We start from the raw sequence: 25,552 nt of genomic DNA, 5'->3' as shown, positions 1-25,552 counted from the left end.
TTAATTTAATCTGATAAAGGTCATAATTGAACTAAAGAGAAATCGAATTAAGGCATGTGGAGTACGCCGATTTTAGTTTTAGTTTTTTTGACGACTCCAGCTAAATACTAAGCCATCGTCATTCAGCATTTCATACAGAACGTGATAATAGACTGCACTCACCCCCATCACACGCACAGCCACACATATACACACACACACACAAACACACACACACACAGTACAAGCGCCGGAGAAGAAACCAAACTCACTCAACTCACGGTGAACAACACCCACAAGATTGACCATGCAACAGTATAACACGTGTGTGCTGGCCCGCTTACCCGTTACCAGACGTGGGATACAGCGTTTAGAAGTCAACAGTGGCCACCAAAACTTCAGTCCAGGGAAACCCCAGCACTACCAATTATCCCTCCCAATCATTCGCTCGTGCACAACATCATGTCCACGTCCCGGCCTTGGCCCAGCGACTCAGCAGCACCTGCATTCAAACACCAAATTCCCCCTATGACCAAGGAAATACATCCTTAAAGACTTTGGCTCATTACAAATTGAACTCAGGTGTTGATCTCCTTAAAAAGTCATAGATGCAAGTGATGCCAGTACGCATCGTCCTAATTTGGGGAGCACCCTTACACTATTCTTTGCACCTACCAAGTCAGTGCAGACCACAGACACTTGCATCATGAAATGCGAAGGTTTTTTTTTCCATTCAGCATGCGGTATGAACTTCTATTTAAAACAACACTCTTCCAGCAGATCATAGTTGCATCCAATATCTCGTTTGTCACAGGGGGCATGCATGAAATGTTCCTGAATGAAGTGAAAGTGCCAAGCTGCAGTTAAAGTCGACAAATTCAAAATGAAACACCCGAAATAACATGAACTCTGGAGGAAATGTGAATTGTGTGGTGACGCAATGACATTAATTATGTGCTATAACATGTAAAACGGGATCATAAAAGAAAACATTCAAAAGCAATTTATTTAAATACATTAATCTTACGATTGTCTTAATTAGATTAAGGCAAATAATTTGATTACTGATGTCATGTAAACTAGTCAATGTTTGATAACAACATTTTCTCGGCTACATTGTTCACCTATAAGGGAAGTGTTGGCCTAATGGTTAGTGAGTTGATCATGTAACCCAATGGTAACTTTCAATTTTGAACAAATTCATATGGAAAGTCCTGTCTTGAAGATGATATCCTATGGTTTAAACCATTAATACAGATAATCAGTCAGAATTGTGTGGCCAGGTAACTCTGTTTAATGATTATTCAATCTATCGGCAATTTTAAATTTAAAAGGGCGACCGGCCTACAGTTTTTGTTCACAGAATTTGTAATTAAACTCTTCCCAATGTAAAAACATGATTTCTGAAAACATATCTTGCTGCTGCCCTGTAACAGGAGTCTGCAGCAATCTATCCATTTTTTGTACAGTATACTCTTTCCCCCAAGATTTTTTCAGTTCTTCTTTAACTGGAAGAGTCTCATTAACCCTCTACTGCACGGTTAACCATATGGCAACATGATACTTATGTTCATTTCCCCTGCTACTGTTTCTTTAAGACCAAACATATATTTTTGTTTAAAGAGAAGACCTTAGTGTAGTCAATGATGTGCTTGGTTTAGTCACATGACATGCTGTGATTTTCTGTAGCGCGATTTCTGACAGACTGGTGTTTTTTTTGTGAGTAGTTGCTAATGCAAATGTAAACAATAAAACAATAAAAACAAAAGATCAAATTATGTCAGATCCACAAAAAAATCTGAAACATCATCTCCAGTAAGCTATGATGACATTCACAACTCAACATATTTTTAAATAATTTTTTTTTGTAAATCGATCAAATGTATGTGTTACCAAATAGCAACACTGTGCAATAGTGCAATGTGCAATATTGCAATGGGTTGGCTGGGTAACGAGGTCAGCTGCGAACTTTTAAGTTGTAACAATAACAACATCAATGCTAGTAATATAATGTTAATTAGTCATGTGTTAATGGCATTTGCATATGGATAAGATCTAGTTTAAAATGACAATACTTCTTTTGAATAGATATGAATACAGGGAACAGTGTATTGGTGAGCACCACCATGTTTCTATGGTATGTGAAAGAAGAAAAGGACAGAACTGGCTCTTCCTGCAGATGAAAGTGAGAGAATGATGCAGATTGGACATTTGATAGAGACAGTTGAGGTAAGTTAGCTCAGAGGCAGATAAGACAGGTGTATTATAGTATATGGTATAATAAAAAAACATTGTTAGCTAGTAGATACATTGTTCTGATGCATCTGGATATACCTAGACTTGTTATTTATTTGTTATATTTACTGGATAAATATTTATATTTACTGTATGTTGTATAGATGATAATACAATAATAGGTTTGTTTTAATAATATTCAGCCAAAAAAAGATTAAATGGAAAGCTGTTGGAATATGAGTTGTTGGAAAGTGTGTATAAGGTGTCATTTATAAGTCTTCTGTGTTAAAACTGATAATACTGCAACACCAATTAGTCAATTCAAACAACAAAATTATTAATTATAAAGAAAATTTAAAATTTCTAAGTTAGATCCACTGTTGGAACGTTGTTGTCATATGGGCAAACATTTCATAAAGTACCTTAAAAAATGTTTTTTTTTTTTTGTTTTTTTTTCAATAAAATGTTTACAGAACGTCAAGTTAAGTCATTTAAAAAAAAGAAAAGTAAAAAAAAAAAAAAAAAATTTTCATTGATTTATCACAATGCGTTGCGGTAGAGGGTTAAGAATTTATCCTCCTAAAAAACACCAGTACACCAAATATTTAGGTGTTTTATAATTCTAAAGTTCCTCTGTATTTCCCACCTGCAGCTCTAAGACTGAGATTGAAGCTCCACATCCTCTATTTAAGGAATTATATTTTATTTTAATCTCCATTTCTAAAGCAAAAGATGCTGAATTGTACACTATAGGCATTATAAATTTCTGGGTCTTAGCATTGCTCAGTAGCTATTTTTAATGGTTTTTGACTTGCTCCTGAATACCCTCCCCATTTGTCTGTTACGTTCTTTAGGCATAAGGGGTACTACAACGTCTGTCTGAGAACAGATGCTAGAAAGCCAATCACTCTGAAAAATAAGAAACGGGCCAATGAATGCCAAATAAATTGGCCGAACTAAGCTCCACAGTTGTTAGTAATTAGTCATTAACAGAGTATATCAGCTGATGGCTGAGAAGCGAGCATTAGAATTTGGCTTCAGAGCCTCTCATATGACTGAAGACACTTTATCTGCTAACCTAATTCAAGATTGAAACCAGTCTACTCACCAGTGCGATGGCGATGGTTGATCTGGGTTATACTGTCACCTGGGCATGTTGCTGGTGTGCATAAAAGAGCAGTTTCCATTAAAAGAGCAGATTCCCTTAGAGAGCAACACAGTCAAGCTATGCGTATTTTTCAAGACGCTGTTCTGACTGTGCGTTTCTGGATGCTGTGGTTCCTATCTCCGAATGATAGACAAAGGTACCGCATCACCAGTACACCATATTTAGGTGTTTTATAATTCTAAAGTTCCTCTGTATTTCCACCTGCAGCTCTAAGACTGAGATTGAAGCTCTACATCCTCTATTTAAGGAATGATATTTTATTTATCTAATTTCTAAAGCAAAGATGCTGAATTGTACACTATAGGCATTATAAATTTCTGGTCTTAGCATTGCTCAGTAGCTATTTTAATGGTTTTTGACTTGCTCCTGAATACCCTCCCCATTTGTCTGTTACTTTCTTTAAGCATAATTTACATCCATACGCCAATCATTGACCACCTTCCTAAATATAAATCAGTTTTCTGTTTTGATATAAATTCAGATAATATGATAATAATCACAGCTATTGTTGCATAAAAGTGTGTGCAATAAAAGTTTGTGAATCAAATATTTATTTAAAAATGTTTTAATTTAAAGCTACTTTTTGAAAAGTCTTTTAAATGCTTAAGAATTACTGCATTTGTTTTATCTGTTAACAGGGTTGAATATGAGTTACCAGATTCAGGAGACGAGACTCACAGGAGACACAAGAGCTTCACAGCCAATCTCCCATGGATCTTCCAGGTGGGAAAAACTCATTTGGATTTAAATTTAAAATTAATTTTTTAACACACAAAATGTTTATTGAAAAGAACTTTAATTTGTACTTGTTATTTCTCATTTACTAAAATAAAAAGTATGTATATATATATTATTATTATTATTATTATTATAATTTTTAATGTTTTTTATTATTATTTTTTTTTGTTTTTTTTTTTAATATTGGTCAAATATTGTTTTTCTTTTTTCAATTGTAGGATATTGAGCAGAAAATGTTCAAATTTCTGAAGAATGAACTGGAAACATTAAAAACAATCTTAAAAGTAGAAAACAGAAAAGACCTTGTAAAAGACTTTAATGAGAACAGATGCATTATCACAGAAGCAGCTCTTGATCTCACACTCTTCTTTCTGAGAGAGATGAAGCAAGATGAAGCTGCTGATATTCTCGAGGGTAAGAGTCTTAGTTTTCTGTAAAACTGTCACTTACAAATATAGCTGAAAAAGTCAAGCCTAAAACTATCCGTTCACCTTCATGGGTACTACAACGTCTGTCTGAGAACAGATGCTAGAAAGCCAATCACTCTGAAAAATAAGAAAACGGGCCAATGAATGCCAAATAAATTGGCCGAACTAAGCTCCACAGTTGTTAGTAATTAGTCATTAACAGAGTATATCAGCTGATGGCTGAGAAGCGAGCATTAGAATTTGGCTTCAGAGCCTCTCATATGACTGAAGACACTTTATCTGCTAACCTAATTCAAGATTGAAACCAGTCTACTCACCAGTGCGATGGCGATGGTTGATCTGGGTTATACTGTCACATGGCCATGTTGCTGGTGTGCATAAAAGAGCAGTTTCCATTAAAAGAGCAGATTCCCTTAGAGAGCAACACAGTCAAGCTATGCGTATTTTTTAAGACGCTGTTCTGACTGTGCGTTTCTGGATGCTGTGGTTCCTATCTCCGAATGATGGGCAAAGGTACCACATCACAGGTCTGGGGGTCTAGCATGTTGATGCGATGTTCACGACAAGGTCATGCTCTCACTGTAAGGGCATGGCTGTTGCACAGCTGAGATCGCGGCTTCCAAGCCACCCCGTTGCTCCCCATGAAAGTGGCTAGCACACAAGAAGATCTGAGGATCACAGTGGGGTGTTTATCCATTGACTCCGGGCTCGCGGACCCCCCACTCCTTTACAGCGTACTCCATTCAAGCTTAGAGTGGTTTTGTCGGTTCATTTCGTGGGATGTCATGTCTCCACTTGATGACACAGGAGATTAGACGCTCATCGCAACATCAGAGGGTGAGCTCTCATGCTCGGATGACAGACCGGGCTCGCTACCATGCTATGGGGTGCAATGTGTGGTCTGGGTACTCGGTTCAGACATGATGGCTGAGGCGGCCAGTGGGTACGAAGCTATTCATCAGGTAGTGGGCGCCGCCACCTGGAGGGGTAACTGAGACCACCATCCAGGGCCGGGTGAGTTATCTGTGTCTCTCACGGCCAGAGCTCACACCGCTGTGGGCCATGCAGCTTCTGCCCTGCACCACGACACCACCTGGCTGTGTTGCACAAGGGCGGTTCTTCCCCAGGCTTATGTGTAAGTACTCATGGTGGTCGACTATGCTCTTATGACCTTCAAGTCAGCCTACCGTTCCCTGGGGAGAACAATGGCCACACAGTGGTCCAGAAATGCCACCCTTGGCTTACCCTGGCAGATACGCGCTGCATGGACAAAGTACGCTTTCTTGGCATGCCTATATCATAGGCAGGCCTACTGAGCATCATTGTCAGGGACTTTACCCAGGAGTCCCCGGTGGTAAGAGATCATCCATGTGCAATGGAGAAGGTCATCTCTTGGTGCACTCAGAAAATTGCTTTGCCCCCCTGACCCGTCCGCTTTCTGCACCATGCTCCCTAACCTGGAGATGCGTGCGTTTTTTGTGTCCTACAAGAAAGTTCCCCATTTGGCGAAGTCTAGAGACTTTCTGCGAGGCCCCCAGCACCTGACTTAGCGAAGGAGCTGAGTGCCTTGCCCACTATGATGTCTGGTATGCCCACCTTGGTCTACCCACATGCTGGGGTTTGGTGCCAGCTATGCACAGTCCACAATGGTGATCCCATATGCTTATTTCAGTCACGGAGTGTTCCCCTGACTAGGCACATCCGTGTCTTCCCTACGCACTAACCAGCTCATCATATGTAGTACTCCTCCCCTCTATAGGGCTAGTCTTTTTGCCATCAAGTCTCCCCTTTTGGGTAGCAGGTGGCCTCCGCAGTGTCCTCCCCCTTCGGGGACTAACATGCTTTCCTAACGTACTGTCGTATTCTGTCACTGCCACAGCAGTCTCCAGCTGTTAGCTGAGTGATCGGCTCTTCAGCAGGCAAAATTCTAATGCTCGCTTCTCAGCCATCCGCTAATATACTCTGTTAATAATTAATTTCTGACAGCTGTGAAACTGAGCTCTCCCAACTCATGTGACATTCATTGGCCCGTTTTCTTACTTTTCAGAGTGATTGGTTATCTGGCTTACTCCCATCTGTTATCAAACACATGTCTCCTTTCCTATTCGGGGAACGTGGGTTAGGTACGTAACAAGGATGTTTCTTTGCTCCTATGTTTAGATGAGCTCTTCTTCATTAATCAGCTTAAATGTAGCTTGAAGAAGAAATATGAAAGTGTGTTTGAAGGAACTGGTCAGCAAGGAGACTCCACACTTTTAAGTAACATCTACACAGATCTCTACATTACTCAGGGTATGAGTGAACAGGTCAACACTGAACATGAGATAACAGATTGAAACTGTTTCCAGACATCATCAATCTCTAGATACAGCTTGAATGCAAACATTTGTTTGAAGCACCTGAAGAGACAGGCAGATCAGAACTGTCCTGACAAAAGGAGTTGCTGGCATCGGGAAATCAGTCTCTGTGCAAAAGTTTGTTCTGGATTGGGCTGAAGGAAAGAAAATCAAGACATCAGCTTCATATTTCCTCTTCCATTCAGAGAGATGAACTTAAAGGAGAAAGAAAACAAAGTTTAAAAGACCTCATAACTCAGTTTTTCCCAGAGACTAAAGGACTGAACCTTACAAGAAGCACACGATTCAAAGTCCTGTTCATCCTTGATGGATTGGATGAATGTCGTCTTCCTCTGAACTTTGCTGGTAATGAGACGTGTCGTGATGTATCTTCAGCAGTCTCTCTGGATGTTCTCCTGACGAACCTCATCAAGGGAAATCTGCTTCCTTCTGCTCTCATCTGGATCACCAGCAGACCAGCAGCTGCCAGTAAGATTCCTGCTGACTGTATCGACCGGCTGACAGAGATACGAGGATTCAATGATGCCCAAAAGGAGGAGTACTTCAGAAAGAGACTCACAGATCAGAATCAGGCCAGAGAAATCATTGATCACATTAAACAGTCAAAGAGTCTCTTTATTATGTGCCACATCCCAGTCTTCTGCTGGATTTCAGCCACTGTTCTCCAGAACATTTTGAAGGAGAACAGAATACTGAACACAGGGCTAATGCTGAAACACTGCAGGAATCTCCCAAGACTCTGACACAGATGTACACACACTTTCTCGCTTTCGCAGATCCAGCAGAGCAAAAGTATGATGGAGAAAACACACAATGTTCCTGGGATCCAAACCTCATCTTTCACTGGGGAAACTGGCCTTCCAGCAGCTGGAAAGAAACAATGTGATCTTCTATGAGAGCGATCTGAAAGACTGTGGCATTGACGTCTATAAGGCATCATTTATCAGGCATGTGTACCCAGATCTTTAAGAGGAGACAGGATCGTTCTTGGTACCATGTACTGTTTCTTCACTTGAGCATTCAAGAGTTCATTGCAGCCCTTTATAAACAAATGTTTCTAGACGTCGAGAAGCAGCATGGATTTATTTTTAGACAGAAAAGCAAAAATAAAGACATGTATAATATGCTGAAGACTGCAGTGGACAAGGCTCTGGAAAGTGACAATGGACATCTGGACCTTTACCTTCGCTTCCTTCTTGGTCTGTCACTCCAGTCCAATCGACAACTCATACGAGGCCTGTTGACACAGCAGGATGACAGTGACCAGTGCAAAAGAAAATTTGCATACATCAAGCAGAAACTGGAAGCGAATCTGTCTCCAGAGAGATCCATCAATCTGTTCTACTGTCTAAATGAACTGAATGACCAAACTCTGGTGAAAGAAATTCAGTCTCACCTTAGTAAAGGAAGTCTGTCATCTGCTGACCTTTCACCTGCCCAGTGGTCTGCTCTGGTCTTTGTGTTGTTGACCTCAGAGGAGGAGCTGGAGGAGTTTGAGCTTCTGAAATTCCAGAGATCAGATGAGTGTCTCATCAGACTATCAGCAGTCATCAAAACTTCCAAAAAAGCTCAGTAAGTCCTTCTTGTTTTCATCTATGAAATAATCAATCAGTTTATCCAACAATTAGTTTAGTTTTAAAATCAGCAAATTTACACCATCATGCTCACATTACCCAGTTTTTAGTAACAGTAGACTTAGGGTGCTTTCACACCCGCCTACTTTTGTTTGGTTGAATCGCACTAGAGTTTGTTTTCCTTTTTGGTGCGGTTCGTTTGGGCAGGTGTAAATGTAGCAATCGTACTTGGATGCGCACTGAAAGAACCAATAACCGTACTGAGACGTTCTTGAAGAGGTGGTGTCGGTACCCTTTCAAATGAACCCTGGAGCGGTTCATTTGTGGTGAGAATATAATTCGAACTAAAACAGACCCAACCGAAAAAAGTACTGCACCTTTTTGGACTAATCCAGCTGCCGTAGGCCGATGCGCTGTGCATTATGAAATGAGGAGGAAAAATATTTGTTGACAGCGCTTTACCAACAATTTTAAAAAGAGAGAGAGGGAAAAACATTACCTGATTGATCGTTGGTAATATTTTTGGAAAGATGAACACGTCACAGTTAATTAATTAATGTCATGTCATTAACTGAACATGTCATTAGCTAAATTAATTCACGCCTCTCCTGAAGTGACGTGCAATGAGCCTTCACCATTTGCCATGCATTAAAACATTGTTTTCCAGCCGCAGGAATTCTCGAAATGTATAGTTTGTCTAAAGTTATGTATACAAACTATATAGCATACTATGAGCAAGGATACAATCAGCCAGTGCAGTCGTCCGTCCTCCATAGTAAAAAGCGAGTTCCATTGGCATTTTCCTGCACGTGAATTCTAATGAAAAGCAGTGTGAAAATGACCCAAAGATGGCAGAAAATACTGCAATGTATCATTTCTTGCTTTTGGTCCAGACAAAATGAACCGAACTACAGATGTGAAAGCACCTTAAAACAAACTCCTCTATAAACACATTTAGAGGGACAATGCATGAAATGCGTGAGTTTATAAAAAGCTTCCAAAAAATATTCAATTTAAAGGCACTGACAAAATGTAAAGATGGTTTAAACTTCTGACAAAAAAACAAAAAAAATATAATAAATAATTATAAGATTCTAAAACTGAGGTTAAAAGAAAGAGGTCACATTGCAAAAATGATTTATTAGAAAACAGCAAATACCCTCAAAACTAACAAATCTAAAACGATGCAAAAGAATATGAATGCCCACCTTTGTGGAGCAGAGAACCACCATAGTGGGGCAGGCAGAGCAGAAAACATCTGAGAACTAAAAAATAAAAACAGCAAACAATGATTTTCAATTTGAATGCATTTGTTTTTGATGAATATATTTATTTTCAAAATTTCTATTATATCTGTATATGTTTCAGTTTATTGTGTAAAGTTCTTTAAAAAGGGAATTTTGAAGGTGCTACAGAAATGTAATGTTGTTACCTTTGTTGTTCATTCTCTTTTATTTCTGGACCATTTGATTTTGATTAATGAAGAGTTGGACTATTGAAACATCTGAAGAAATCCATTTATTATTGTTTCATAGACATAATGTTAAAATATTAGAGACACTAAAGTCGTATGTGCTCAAAACTATAAACACACCAGATGAACCTTATTTTTGTCCTACACAGGCTACAGGGCTGTAATCTCACTGTTCGGTCTGTGAGAGTTTGTCTTCAACTTTACAATCCTCAAACTGTGTCCTGAGAGAGCTGGACCTGAGCAACAATGACTTGCAGGATTCAGGAGTGAAGCTTCTCTGATGGACTGAAGAGTCCAAACTGTAAACTGGAAACACTGAGGTAAATGGTTCTACTCAACAACAATAAAATATATATATATTATTAGATATTAATTACAAATGTGGAAGCCCCCTATGGATTGACAAAAGAAGAAAAAAAAAACATTTGCATGGATATTTGTGCAACTTGCAGATTCTGTTAACATGTAAAAGTCTCATGGGACTCATTATTATCTAAACCTCTACAAAAAAAAAGATTAAAACAGACACTAAGGCATTCAAGACCATACTGAAATGGACCTGGTAGACTCATATATTACTACAAAATTGTCTAAAAAAATCCTTATTAGTCATTCACATAAAACTACATAATGACTGATCTTGAAGGAGGGTCAACTGTCATGATTATTGATGTGATTCTCATCTGTGAGAATAAAAGCCCCCACGGGACAATCAGTCTGAATGTGACTCATCTTACAATTGACAAGGAATTCAGCAATTCAACAAGAAGAAGCCATACTCACAAGAAGTGCTAATTATTCAAAGGAACTGTTTTTACAGTTCTACAGTTTTCTGTACTTTTGACAGATGGTTTGCCAAGCCAACTTCCCTGTAGGAAAGTGGGGAAGAGGAGGTCTTCATTTGTTCACAGGGATTCAGGTTATCGAGGATAAGATGGATTTTTAGTTGTCGTTTGAATCAATCACTAGTGAACTGGCAGAGAGTTGATTCGTTGCCCTATTCATAAATACAACCGTTGCTTTGTTACTGAAGAAATTGCTTAAGGCAGTGCCTTACCACAACCTAGTGGCGGTTTTAGTTATTACAGTTTTAATAACAGTTTTTACTATAATTGCATATTTTTCTTTTTAATACTTTATTTTGAAACATTATTCATTTAAAAAAAATTCATAAATGTAAAGAATTCAATAGAATTTTTTTTTATTAAGATTAATTGTAAAAAGTGACTGCAGTCTAAGTGGAAGATAAAATGCAAAAGGATGTTAACGAGGATGCTACTCTAATAAAGTTTAGGAACCGCTGTTAAACAGTTTAGATAACTAGGTCATACCTATGATTTCGAAAATTAGAACAAAAGTAGTGTAACCTATTACAATATAGAGACAAAATATTGTAATACTATAAACATTCATCATTTATTTTCTTTTCGACTTAATCCCTTTATTGTTCTGGATGAACCGCCAACTTATCCAGCATATGTTTATACGCAGCGGATGCCCTTCCAGCTGCAACCCACCACTGGGAAACATTCACACACATTCACTACGGACAATTTAGCCTACCCAATTCACCTATAGCACATGTTTTTGGACTTGTGGGGGAAACCGGAGCACCCAGAGAAAACCCACGCGAACACAGGGAGAACATGCACACTCCACACAGAAATGCCAACTGACCCCACCGAGGCTCAAACCAGCGACCTTCTTGCTGTGAGGCAAACGTGCTACGAACTGCGACACCATGCAGCCCTAACACTGTAAACAATTACTTTCAAATTACTGAAACTAATTATATATATCTATTAGATTTTGGAAGTAATTTGCAAATGCAACCAAAGCACAGGATAGCTATAAGTAAATGGTTATAAGTAACTACCAATCATCCAAAATAAATAGTGTGATTACTAGACACTGCATGTGTTGCTTTTTTGTTAATGTTGATCAGCAATATTGATCATGTGAAAGTTACTGCTTTTTCCTTGGCATGACTTCTCACTTTTGCAGACAATACAAAGGCAGAGGACAGCAACTTCAAAATATGGGTCAAAGGTCAAGTTTGAGCTCAAGATTTTTTTTTTTAGATAAATGTCATTATTAAAACACATGCATTCCCAAATTTCAAATTCTCTATCTATAATTAATTTGTCTGGGCAACAAAAAAAAATCTTTGAAGTCATTAGTGTCAATTCAACACTAGCCAGTTAAGGTCTTTTGCCTTTATAGGGCAGAACAGATGATCTCAGTATTGGGAAATTGTTAAAAGTGTAGTTTCAGCAAAGAAAGAAGTTCTGTTTTTATGATTAAACTATAGTTGATGGTCCTTTATTCAAGTCAAGATATCCTTCAGCATTTCAGCAACTGTTAGGTCATCAGAATAAATTAAAATATAGAGCGTGTGTGTCATCAGCATGAAGATAATAAGAGAAACCATTGAATGATGGTTCCCAGTAGAAAATAGAAGGGGACCAAAAACCGATCCCTGAAGAACCCCAGTAGCCAACTGATCAGCATTGGATACCTCTCGAGTCCAGGTTACACTGAAAGATCTGCCCATGAAGTAAGACTCCAACCAGCAGAGTGAGGTTCCAGTGATGCTCTTCAAGGAGAGGATGGACAGTAGAATCTGGTGATTCAGTGTATCAAAAGTAGCAGACAGGTCCAGTATAAGCAGAATAGATTATTTAGAACCTGATATGACAATCCACACGTCTTTAGTGACTGAGAGTAATGCAGTCTCAGTGCAATGTCTACATTAGCAGCTGCACAGAGAGCACTAATGTCATCTAAATGAAACTGGTTGTGAGGGAGGCGGTGTGATTTGTGGGAAACAGTTAGTCGAAAGATATGCTGAAGTGGTTTAAAGTGAGCAATGTTTTAACTGTGACTTTATTAGTAGTGCAATTTCTTGTGTAGATAAGTTCAAGTTGACTGCCAGATTTATGTGTGCTTGTTGTGGTTAACCCTCAGGGGTCTGAGGGTGTTTTGGGGCTCAGGAGAAGTTTTGACATGCACTGACATTTGTGTTGTTTTCAGTATCTTAAAAACATATTCAAGAGTTCACACTTAACTGATGATTGATTAAAAGCTTGTTTGGCATGCTGTCCCGGGAGAGACCCCTGAGCTCATAAGATCCTAGAGCCCGGGGCTCCCTCCCGTTGCAAGGCAGGAGGGGAGTTTGAGCTCATGTAGATCTCGAGAACTCCCCTGCTGAAGTAACTAATGAACCGATAGTGATTGCTCTTATAAGATAACTACATACTAGAAGCATGTCTATGGTGCCAATTTGGATTAGTCAATTAACTTAAGTTGCATGTTTTTGGATGGTGGGAGGAAACCGGGAAACCCAGGGGAAACCCACGTGAGCACGGGAGAAAGTGCAAACTCCGCACAGAAACGTCTGCTGGTTTGGTAAAGCCTGGAACCAGAGACGTTCTTGCTGTGAAGCAACAGTTCTAAGCACTAGGCCACCGTGTCACCCATCTAGGAAGAAGGAGGAGTAGGGGTGGAAGGGGGATTCTTCAAAACAGAGATAAGGGTGGAATGTAACCCAGGGTATTTGTACCCTTTGTAGTTTAGGAGTTGTCTGATTGGTGCATTGAGAATTGGATAATGCTGATCCAGCTGCTAGCAATCATAAGTACGTGATCCTCTTGAAATTAGTTTAGAAATTAACTTTACTTCAAGAGTTCACAATAAGCTTAGGATTGATTATAAGCTTGTTTGGCATGCTGTCCCAGAAGAGAGCCCAGGTAGATCTCTAGAACTCCCCAAAATGCCTTATAGCTCGGTACAGCAGCCGCGTATTGAAGAACCCCCCACAATGCAGATGTAACAATGCTATATCCGGGTGCTGGGTATAACGTTGATAGCTTAGGAAGAGAGGCTCCTGCAGGAGGAAAGTAGGCTCCTGCAGGAGCAGAGGAAAGTAGACTCCTACTGGAGTCTAAGCGGGGGCGTGGGAGGGGCTGGGTTGACTCCTGCAGGAGTCAAAGCTCGGATACACTCCTGCGGGAGTGAGAGCTGGGGTTGGGTGAGCTCTAGCGGGAGTCGGGAAAGGTTTTGGGCGCGAAGATTCCTGCATGAGAAGGTGTGAGGTGGGCTAGGGGGGGCATAAACTACTGCGGGAGTTAGAGCTGAGGATTGAGGGCCTAAGCAGAAGTAAGAAAGTAGCGGAATAATCAACGCTGAAAGAAAAGCGGAGAAAACTTGACGCTGGAAAAAGAAATTAGTGGGGGAATTAAGGAATAAGGAGATAAGGAAGGAGATAAAGGAAGGGGTAAAAGGTAGCGGAAGCACCCAACGTTGTAAGGAAGTAAAGAAGGGGCAAATAATTGCCAGGCAGAGGATCTCAATGCCGAAAAGAAGAAAAGGAGATTATATATGTAAAATATATACATATATGTGCGGGAGTCGAAGCTCGGAGTGACCCCTGCAGGGGTCAGAGCTGAAGTGGGCATTACTCCTGCAGTAGTCTAGTGAAGGGAGGGGGCAGTGGAGACTACTGCAGGAGGTGGCTGGGTGAGACTGAAAAAGAGAGGCGGAGGATCTTGAAACCGGAAGGAAGAAAAGGAGAAGGCATATTCCTGCATGCATGCACATGCACAAGCGTATGCGCGCACGTGTGTAACACGTACGTAACACATACACAAATGCACGCACACACATTCTAACACATACGCATACACACACATATACGCGTGCATATGTACGTACATACATACACACATGCCCACACACGCACGTGATGTTACATACATACATAAAACATACATGCATACATACACACACTACACACAACACATACATATACATAAATAAATATATCATACACACATATACAGGGTCGTGCTCGAGCCCTTTTTCTGGAGTATGCTTTTAGCTGGTTAGGGCCAGCTTGGCTTCCTTAAAGTGGAGTTGGCTGAGGTGAATGGACCAGCTGCCGAGGGTCTGGATTTGATGTAAGGGAGAAACCTTTGTGAGCTGCTGTGGTGGCTGCACCAATTCTAAATGAATGGCTGGAATATGGTTCAGGGAAAAGCCTGAAAGGCGGAGAACTTCTTTAAGTGTTTTTGGAACCAAAAAAAACGCTTACTGGATGGTTAGCGTCATCAGAAAAAGGGGGGGCTGGTTGTGGGTTGTTTGGATAGGAGGGAGGTTTGTTCGTTGGAAATGGCTTATGAGGGGGACCCGTGTATCAATTTGAAATTTTATCCCACTGAGGTTGCTTTTATAGAGCTAGCCTGGATATTTTTGGCAGCATGGAGGTGGGAATAAAGGAGGTGATGGAAATCAAGGAAAAATTGGGAAATGTATTTGGTAGAGGGTGTGGAAATGTTTGAATAATTTCCATGAAATCTAGAATAATTTCCAGAAATATCCTACTTCTATTCATAGCAGCCAAGCAGGAAGTTTGTTTCTTTGCCGTTTTCACGTCCAACTGACTTGCCATTATAAACTTTACATATGACACTTTGTGTATGACCACATGATTTGCTGGAGTATTACAATTGGACTTCTGTGCTCGATTTGCATAATGTTTTTCAATAGCTGGGTAATATTCACTGGTTGGGTAATAATGTTTTCAGAAGTTAAATGGCTATCGGATGTAACAGAGTGCTTTTTTATTTTTATTATTTAATTTCATATATAACAAATATATCAATTTCCAACATCAAACTCTGAACTTTATAAGTCACCACTTAGTTGAAACTGTGTGATTAGAATGTTGTTACTGTCTTTACTTTAATCCATGATTAAATAACATTACGTTTGGTATCTCAATGTGATTAAATGACAAGCAAATATGGCCCAATTCATTCACGAGATGTTTGTAGCCGAGTTCATTCATAAGTTGTCAAGAGAGGGCAGGACCGTGTCGAGTTGGGAGCTCATTGGATGGTGACACTTTTCTTTTCAGCTATTGGCTTAATGGGGTGTCAATGAAAGATTGGCGGCCATTTTGTTGACCAAATTACTAGTGTTTTGTGTAGAAGATGCTGCTGCGCTCCAGTGACTAGCTTGGATGATAACGGCGCATTCCATGATGTTTCTCTACGCACGAGTGGTAAGCGAGAGAGACCGAATGCACGTGAAAGAGACCGAGTGCTGACATGCGAGAAAGGCTGAGTGCTGACACGCGAGAGAGGTCGAGTGGTAAGCGAGAGAGACCGAATGCACGCGAGAGAGACCGAGTACAGGGTTCTGACACACGAGAGAGGCCGAGTACACGCGAGAGAGGCCGAGTGCTGACACGTGAGAGAGACCGAGTGGTAAGCGAGAGAGGCCGAGTGCTGGCACGCGAGAGAGGCCGAGTACACGCGAGAGAGAGACCGAGAGACATAATACATTACTGTTATCATTATTATTGCTAATACGTTGTTTTTATGTTCTCTGTGATGTAAACATTGGTAACATTAAACACCTTACATTTGTCATGCCAATAAAGCAGTTTGAATTAAATTTTTGAGTGAGAGAGACAGAGAGATGTTTATAATATAACGCTATATATGTGTTTGTTTATTATGTCTTGTATTTCTTATCTATATGTTTGGTCTGTGTTTTTTTATTGCTTTGGCAACATTGTGATTTGTCTTACAGTCATGCCAATAAAGCTATTTGAATTTGAATTTGAGAGAGCGATTTAACAAACGCTTTTATTCAAAGTTTAATTTTCCAAGATGCTTAGGGCACATCTAATATTAGGTATCATTACTGCAGTACATGTCAGCGCAACAATATAAATAGATACTTATTGATTTAAATACTTGTGTGACACTATATGAAGAATGTATGGTATCAAGACATTTTAACAGCATGGAGTACTGCCACAGGCTGTTGGAGGAACTATTTGAGATACCCTCTTAGGTAAATTCAAGTTAGTAATTTTAAGTTAAATGCTGGTGTGACTTGGGGGTAGAGGATAATTTCCACTTGAAGCAACATTTCTAACAAGCTGTCATTTAAGTCCGATATCAATGATGTTATGTGTGTTGCATAGTTAGTTAATCATTACCTTGAGTTTAATAAGAGTAATGTGTTCATTTATACAAATAATATTAATAGGGGTGTCAAAATTAATTGTTTCTTCGGTGCACCGCGATGCAGACGAGGACAATTTGGTATCGGTTCAGTAATAATCATAACTGGTTATTGTGTGCTGACATCTCATATGCGCTATAGCTGACTATGGCGAGGGAGGCGAGCGGCTGAGCGCGAGTATTTACAACACTCCAACTACTAAAAAATACAGAAACTGTGCACAATCTCACTGCATGTGTGTTTGCTGGATCAGTCTTTCACTGACGCTTACACCAGAAAACTATATTTCACTGCGAATGAAAGAATAAAAGTAAACTTAATTTTTCTCTTCTGGACACAGACACAAGCGCGTGCCTGTAGTTTTCTCCACCATGTCTATCATGAATCAGCTGTGATCTAGGTAGGGGTCGTTCTTGAACGATTCATTCATTTTGAACAAATCTTTTGTATGACTCGAGCGCGACGAGTCCTTTCGGAGTGATTCGTTCATTTGCGCACACGCACAATTGTGCAGGGGGAGCAGAAGATTATTTCCTTTTTCAAGTCTTCTATCGGGTTTAAGTCGTTCATTCATCGCGTGAAAGACATTTGATTCGTTAATTTCTCGAGTCTTCGGATTTGATTAATCTCTCTTTACATGCCGCCACGTGATGAACGAACGACTCCAAAACCAGAAGACTCGAGAGGTGAACGAATCATGGCTCCTTTCGGCTCCGACTGTGTGCATTGTTTAAGTTTAACTTATCTGTCTGACATGAACAAACCACTCAAATTTGAAGACCTGTCAAAAGAGGTGAGCTGATAATTATAGACAAAACACCAGGTAAACATTAAATGATGATTTTCTCTTTCTTATAACATTCTAGTTATAACTTGTTTGTAGTGTGGTCAACGTCTGGTCTAGTTGTAGATGAGTTTGAAAGCAACTTGTAACATTTTAATAATATTTTAGCAAATTGAACGAAAAGAACAAAATGATTTTAAAAAAGATTTGTTCATCTCAATTAACAAGGCTCAAAGGTCCGAGTCAGTAAAATGACTTGAACTTCCTGTGATCACCACTTCCGCTTATCAGTGTCACTCATCTGTGAAGAGCGCAGCGCGCAAGAGCCAATCGCAGCCCTTTTGTTGGCATGTGACAAATCAAAGGGGTGTAAGAGAACTTGGTAGACAAGGATCAGAAAGTGAGCGGGATATTATATTTGTTTATATTATTTGCTAAAAATGCTCGTGTTGTTTAAAGGTACAGTTTATATATCTGACTGTTTATATTAAATGACAAAATTGTATTACAAATAGTATATAAATATATTTATACATTTTAATACAAGAATTGCTGCTGTGAAGAAAATTGAAACTGTGTATGGAAAGCACCGTCAATGCATCGCGATGCGCCGAGATATCGAATTGAACCGATTCGATAGCATGATAATCGTAACCGAACCATGAGACCAGTGTAGGTTCACACCTCTAATAATTAAAGAGCGCAGGTCACTTTAAGTGTTCGGAAAATGTGTGATGACGTGAATGCTAGACAGGATCATGAGTTTTTGGTGAGTGTAGAGAGAAGAAAATGAAGGACACCAATAAAAGTTATAAGTTCTATGGAATTTCAAGTCATCTTTATGGACAATAATAATTGGCGACAAGGATAGCTGGGGAATTCCCCACGCTGTCCCTAACTCCCCGAGCCCCTTTCTGCCTCATCCCGGCGAGCCTACAGTCCCATTGGAGCAGTGGAAAACAGCTTTCGAAACGTACCTTTTAGCAATGGGCCTCGATGGCATCCCGACGAAGTGGAAAATGGCCATACTCCTCCACTGCCTCTGCCGAAGGACAGCGTGTTTTTCGCACCCGCGGAGATGCTGACGATTACGCTGCTGCGAATACACTGTTGGATCGACATTTTGAAAGGAAACAAAGTCTTTTGCTGAAACGGCTGCAGTTCCGTCAGGGCAGTCAGTGTGTCTGTGCGTCGATTGCTCAATATGTTGCAGACTTGAGGGGGCTGGTTAAACCATGCAGTTTTGGTGCGTTATCAGAGGAGATGATACGAGATCAGCTAATCGAAAAAACAAACAATACACTCGTGCAGGAGCGGTTGTTGCTGGAAGATGATAATCTCACTTTAAGAGAAAGCTTTAATTCTGGCCTGACAAATTGAGTCTGCTGCAGTGTGCTGCTAAATTTACATCATGTGACGCAAGTATAGACAGCGGTGGATTTATACAAGAATGCACACAAATCCACGGGGCAGAGGCAGATGTATCATCAAGTGCAGACATACAATATGCACAAACTCAATTACAGCGGCGATGTGGAAATTGTGGTTCTAATAGACACTCATCACGGGCCCCCGTCTGCCCTGCACGGTGACAAACATGCAGACGATGTCAGAAGCTAAACCACTTTGCAAAATGTTGCCGTTCTGCCCCAGTTCAGTCTCCCACACAACGAAATTCACAAGCTAATGCTGCATCCCCTGCCATAATGCCCTCAATAAATACAATTTCAGCGGGTTTCTCTACCTGTGCTGTTAATATAACTGAATCCTGTATCCCTCTGCTCTTAGACACAGGAGCCAAGTCTCTCTACTAAATATGGCCACTTATGAATGTTTCCTGCCACACTTGCCACTTCAGCCACCTTTTCTTAATCTGTTTGGATATGGAAGTTCTGCAATTGACGTCCTTGGGCTCATATATGCGCCTGTCCAGTATGAAAATTATCAAATTGAACTTGTTAAATTGCAAACAGAGGGGATCATTAAGCTTGTTGATGCCTCTCCATGGGTGTCAAATTTGACGGTGGCTAAAAAAATCTGGCAGATTGAGGGTTTGCGTGGACTTAAGATCTGGCAACAAAGCAGTAATCCCGGATCGCTATCCTCTGCTTTAATTGAAGAGCTAACAACACATTTTCATGGCTTGACGATTTTTTCCAAACTCCACCTCCATCAAGGCTATCTTCAGGTTCCCCTTCACCCAGATAGCAGACATCTAACTGCATTCGTTACACACGTTGGTGTATTTCATCATACAAGGATGCCATTCAGACTCACTTCGGCCCCAAGTTGCTTTCAAAAAATCATGTCCACCATACTAGCTGGTGTTCCCGGCACTGCCATCTACCTTGATGACATCATTGTCCATGCCCCGAATGCAGTGATACATGAACAGCGCTTAAAGGCTACTTTTGCCGCACTCAGTCAGCATAAGTTAACACTTAACATAGAAAAGTGTTAATTTGCAGTACCAGAGGTTGACTTTGTTGGCTTTCATGTCTCAGCCAAGGGCCTCTCAACATTGCACTCCAATATCGAGGCTATTCTTCAGGTGCCAGAGTGTTTATCTGCTGCAGAAGTTGCTTGTTTCTGGGGATGACAACATACTATATGCGTTTCTTACCTCAGTATTCAATGATCACATTACCTCTCCGCCAGCTGCTAAAAAAGGATGCTAAATGGACCTGGTCTGCAGTTTGTTCTAAGGCAGTGCACCACTCAAGGAACTGTTGACCAGCCCCCCTGGCCTAGCCCACTTCAGTCTTGACTGCCCCACACTAGTCACTTGTAATGCTTCCGCAACCGCTGCCGGCGCTGTTCTTCACAACTCCAGAACGGCATTGAACAGCCGGTGGCTTTGCTTCTCGTACATTCAGTAGTACTGAACAAAAGTACTCAACTGGGGAGAGAGAGGCTTTGGCTTTTGTATGGGCCTGTGAGCGCTATCATGCCTATTTGTTTGGCAGAAAATTCACCCTTCGAACCGACCACCAAGCCCTTAGTGCACTTATGTCTCCATCTGGGTCTGGTCACAAACCACTGCGCATGTACTGCTGGACTGACCGCCTCCAGCAGTATGACTTTACAGTACAATACACCTCAGGCAGAGATAATGTGCTGGCGGATTTGCTGTCCCGTTCTGTGTAAAAACCAATTATCACCTGTCAGGTGGCAGAAGACAATGACTTCATTCAATTTGTGCATGCTCCCCTGACAACTTTTGTGTCCTTGGAGGAACTCACAGAGGATTCTGCTGCTGATTCTACATTATCTGCTGTCCGTGAGTATGTCTTAAATGGTTGGCCAGCTCAAGTTCCGACAGATATACAGCCGTATGCCAGAGTTAAACATGAACTGTCATGCTGGAATGACAGATGCTTGGCTCGTGGACATTGTGCCATCAGCCCCGTCAAACTCAGAGGACGAGTGCTGGCCATGGCACATGAGGGCCACCTTGGCATAGTCAATCTAAAGCAGTGCTGTAGGGACCTTGCATGTTGGCCAGGATTGGATAAGGATATCGAACAGCTTGTTCAGGACTGTGTTCCACGTCTTGTACGTGGGAAAACAGGCCCACCAATTCCACCGCCGCTGGGGTCTATGGCGTGGCCAACTCAACCATGGGACCACATTCAACTATGGCCCATTTCCACTGAGTGGTACGGTACGGTTCGGTTTGGTTTGGTACGCTTTTATGGCCGTTTCCACTGTCCACTTTTTCGGCACCCTTTCGAAAGGGTACCAAACACGAGAAAGGGTACCAAAAGGCAGAGCCACACGCGCAGCTGAACGCTATTGGTTTACAGAGATACGTCATTCGCTTACGCAACAAGCCAGAATGAAAAAAAAAACCCGCCATGTTTGAAAAACACAGCGAGAGATTTTAGCGGAATTATAAATACATATAATAACGAGCCATGGTCGATCTGGGCTCAAACAAACCTTGTCGTCATCTTGATGGCCAGCCACAAATCCAAGAAGAAGAGCAGATTTACCCTGTGCCCCGTAGTTTTTTACGAGCCAGTCTGAGGCGCGAGCGGTTTCGCTTTCTTGCTAGCGCTCGCCGCGCGTCTAACATTATATCTGAAATGACAAACTTATTGAGCTGATGATAATAACCTGCGCTTGATTATTGACGTGCTTTTGAAACCCAATCCTGTCAGAAACAGACAAACGCGAGAGTGAAGCACGAAGAAACAAAGGAGAAGCCGGAAAAAAGGAGCATATTAAATACGGGCAAAATGTCTACTTTATGTAGTTCTTCTGTAGTTGGGAACATATCGGAGACTGTAAGGGGCTGTATGTGTTTATATATGTTCATTTTTTTAGTTATTAATATAATTACAGACGTTACAGTACGCTGTTTCGCACTGTCTTTGATCTGCAGTTATAATCAACTCATGTTCATTAAAAAGTTAGTAATAAACATTTCTACACAAGTATTTATGTGTATGAAGCATCTGTTTTGTGAGAAGAGCTTCTCATATGATATGTGAACGACCCATACAGCTTTATTGTAGACATTTCCTCGAGCTAGAATGACGTCGACTGAAACTTTGTCATACACCACGCCCACCAAAGGGTACCCTTGTTAGTGGAAACGCAAGCCTGATAAAGGTGACCCGTACCAAACCGAACCGTACCGTACCAGTCAGTAGAAACGAGCCACTAGATATCTGTGGAGAACTGCATGATGTGCCTTATCATTCATGTTTCATTGAGGTAGTTTATGACCTATATTCGAAGTAGCTTGAGGTTGCATCTATGGGCTCTGTCACATCTAGTTCTATTATTGACTTTCTGGAGTTGGTTTTCGTCCGCTGGGGTCTGCCAAGGACCTTGATGACAGACAATGGCCCTCAACTAGGGTCTGCTGAGTTTGACAGCTATATCCAATGCAAAGGTATCAGACACATCCGAACATCTTACAATTATCCACAGTCAAATGGGGGGTAGAGAGATTTAATCAATCTCTAAAAAAGGGTCTGAGCTCACTTGGCACAAGGATGCTCTTTCAATTAAGCCTGTCTCAGACTCTGTTACACTACAGAGCAGCTCAGCATGCCAGTACTGGGTGTCACCAGCAAAACTTATGCTGGGGCGAGAGATAGATTTACCCTTCCCATAGGCTTTGCCCTCCTGATTCTCACAGTGGAAACTCTGTGGTAAAAGCCAGAGTACGCAAACAACAGCTCAAAGCACAGAGCAGATTTAAATGCAAGAAAAAAAAAAGCCTGCGTTCCCAGCATTTCTCCACACCGGAAAAACAAACTACGTACTTTCTGGTCACAGCCACAGCAGATACAAAAGCAGTTGGGTCCAGTCACATTCAAGCTAACAGATGGTTCTCGGTGGCATGCCAGTAGACTTAAGAATGTACTGTGCCCTTCTAGTGCAGTTCACACCAGGGGGCTCCCTCACTCCCTGCTCAGTTCTTCATGTTCTCTGCCCCTGGCACAGCATGCAGTGACTTCCGCAAGCTACATCCCTACCACCGGCTACAACAATGCAGGACAGGCCTGTTAGATCACACATTCGGCCTGCTCATTTCCAGGACTACTAAACATCCTTTTACACTTAGTTCACAGGGAGGGGGAGGGGGAATGTTGCATAGTTAGTTAATCATTACCTTGAGTTAATAAGAGTAATGTGTTCATTTATACAAATAATAATTAAAGAGCGCAGGTCACTTTAAGTGTTCGGAAAATATGTGATGATGTGAATGCTCACGAGGATCACGAGTTTTTGGTGAGTGTAGAGAGAAGAAATTAAGGACACCAACAAAAGTTTATAAGTTCTATGGCATTACAAGTCATCTTTATGGACGTAACAATGTGACCTTCCTATAAATAGAGAGTATGTTTAATTAATACTGTCAAACTGATACTATCATATTTTTAACTTAAAATTACTAACTTAAATTTACCTGAGAGTGTCTCAAATAGTCTTAACATCATGGGAAGAATTCATGAATGTTCCTCCAACAGCCTGTGGCAGTACTCCATGCTGTTAAAATGTCTTGATACCATACATTCTTCATATAGTGTCACACAAGTATTTAAATCAATAAGTATCTATTTATATTGTTGCGCTGACATGTACTGCAGTAATGATACCTAATATTAGATGTGCCCTAAGCATCTTGGAAAATTAAACTTTGAATAAAGCGTTTGTTAAATCGCTCTCTCAAATTCAAATTCAAATAGCTTTATTGGCATGACTGTAAGACAAATCACAATGTTGCCAAAGCAATAAAAAAACACAGACCAAACATATAGATAAGAAATACAAGACATAATAAACAAACACATATATAGCGTTATATTATAAACATCTCTCTGTCTCTCTCACTCAAAAAATTTAATTCAAACTGCTTTATTGGCATGACAAATGTAAGGTGTTTAATGTTACCAATGTTTACATCACAGAGAACATAAAAACAACGTATTAGCAATTATAATGATAACAGTAATGTATTATGTCTCTCGGTCTCTCTCTCGCATGCATTCGGCCTCTCTCGCTTACCACTCGGTCTCTCTCGCGAGTGCTCAGTCTCTCTCGTGTGCACATTCAGTCTCTCTTGTGTGCATTCAGTCTCTCTGCTTTCGCTTGACTTTTGTCCACTCTGGCGCCTCATAGCAATATACGTTACCACAGGTGCACCGCTAGGAGAGCAGGGAATTAGGCTTTATTGCAATAGCTTGGGTCGCAGCGTCTTGAGAGTTTAAGCGGAGTTCGTGGACGGTGATCGAGTTCTGACTGATCTTGCTGGAGAATTGGGTTGAAGACACAGCGAATGCGTTGTGTAAGGCACTTTGAAGTGGAAGGTTTTGATGTTTTTGTTGAAATTGTTGTGTGGAGTATAGTTGGAGATGTAGTTGTTGTTTTGAAGTAGTAGTAGTTGTTGTTGTTGTTGTTCACAAGACTTTTGAGAACTGGATCTTGTAGCCTAGTGTTTTTGCTTCAAAATGATGTGAAAATCATCTTGTTTACTTGATCACAGAAAACAATATAATGAATTAATTTCTAAGTCACTTTCTGAGTGAAATGCGAGATTTCTGAGGTCTATGCGAGATATATTTTTGTTTGCAGTTTATTTAAAACATATTTAACTATCACACAAAATTACTCGAGATACATTTTTGAGAGTCAGTACACTGTATAAAACTCTGTAAACTATATAAACTTACACATAGCAAATCTACTTTAAAATACGCAAGCTTGACATAATTTGTTTTATTTATTCAATAGTTGCTGTGGTAATATAACCACTAGCCTATGGTATTATACATACACACACACACACACACACACACACACACACACACATACATATTTATAATTGTTTATTTCATATAACATTACATTTTATTATATAGGCCTATGCTTGTCATTATACGCTATATGTTATAGGATACACGTTGTATAGAAATGAATCTATAAGTGGTCTGTAAGGACATATTTCATATAAATCATGTAGGTAATAATAAGACTTACTCGACAGGATTTCCATCCTCCGTTGGGTCTAGACGATCTTCAAAATGTATGTGCTCGTCATCAGAGTCGCGCTCCTTCCTCTGAGGAGAAAGTAAATTTACTTCATCGCTGTTCAGTACTGTGCTTCTTCACTCGTGTAGCGTACCATCATTCAAACGAAAGTAAGTAACTATAATAAAGCTTGTCCTGTTCATTCATAAGCTCACCGTATGAACTGCACGCTCACTGAGGGCGGGATCACGTTCGCTGTAATGAGGTGACAGGAGAATCCATACCAGTC

General features: G+C 40.5%; 1 protein-coding gene and 1 long non-coding RNA gene across 2 annotated transcripts in view; both read left to right on the top strand.

Annotated features, from left to right (window-relative positions):
* Positions 1 to 4,092, top strand: part of LOC130222016 (uncharacterized) — a 28,403-nt gene extending 24,311 nt beyond the window's left edge. The window contains exon 3 of the long non-coding RNA XR_008836349.1: positions 4,021 to 4,092. This is a non-coding gene — a long non-coding RNA (uncharacterized LOC130222016). The remainder of the gene's footprint in view (positions 1 to 4,020) is intronic.
* The window catches only part of LOC130221901 (zinc finger protein 721-like), a 364,016-nt gene that overhangs the window by 64,851 nt on the left and 273,613 nt on the right, over positions 1 to 25,552 (top strand). The gene's annotated exons all lie outside the window — the stretch shown is intronic.

This window comes from Danio aesculapii, chromosome 4 (genome assembly GCF_903798145.1).
Source record: "Danio aesculapii chromosome 4, fDanAes4.1, whole genome shotgun sequence".
NCBI classification, from domain to species: domain Eukaryota; kingdom Metazoa; phylum Chordata; class Actinopteri; order Cypriniformes; family Danionidae; genus Danio; species Danio aesculapii.
This window is presented reverse-complemented; position numbering and strand designations above follow the sequence as displayed.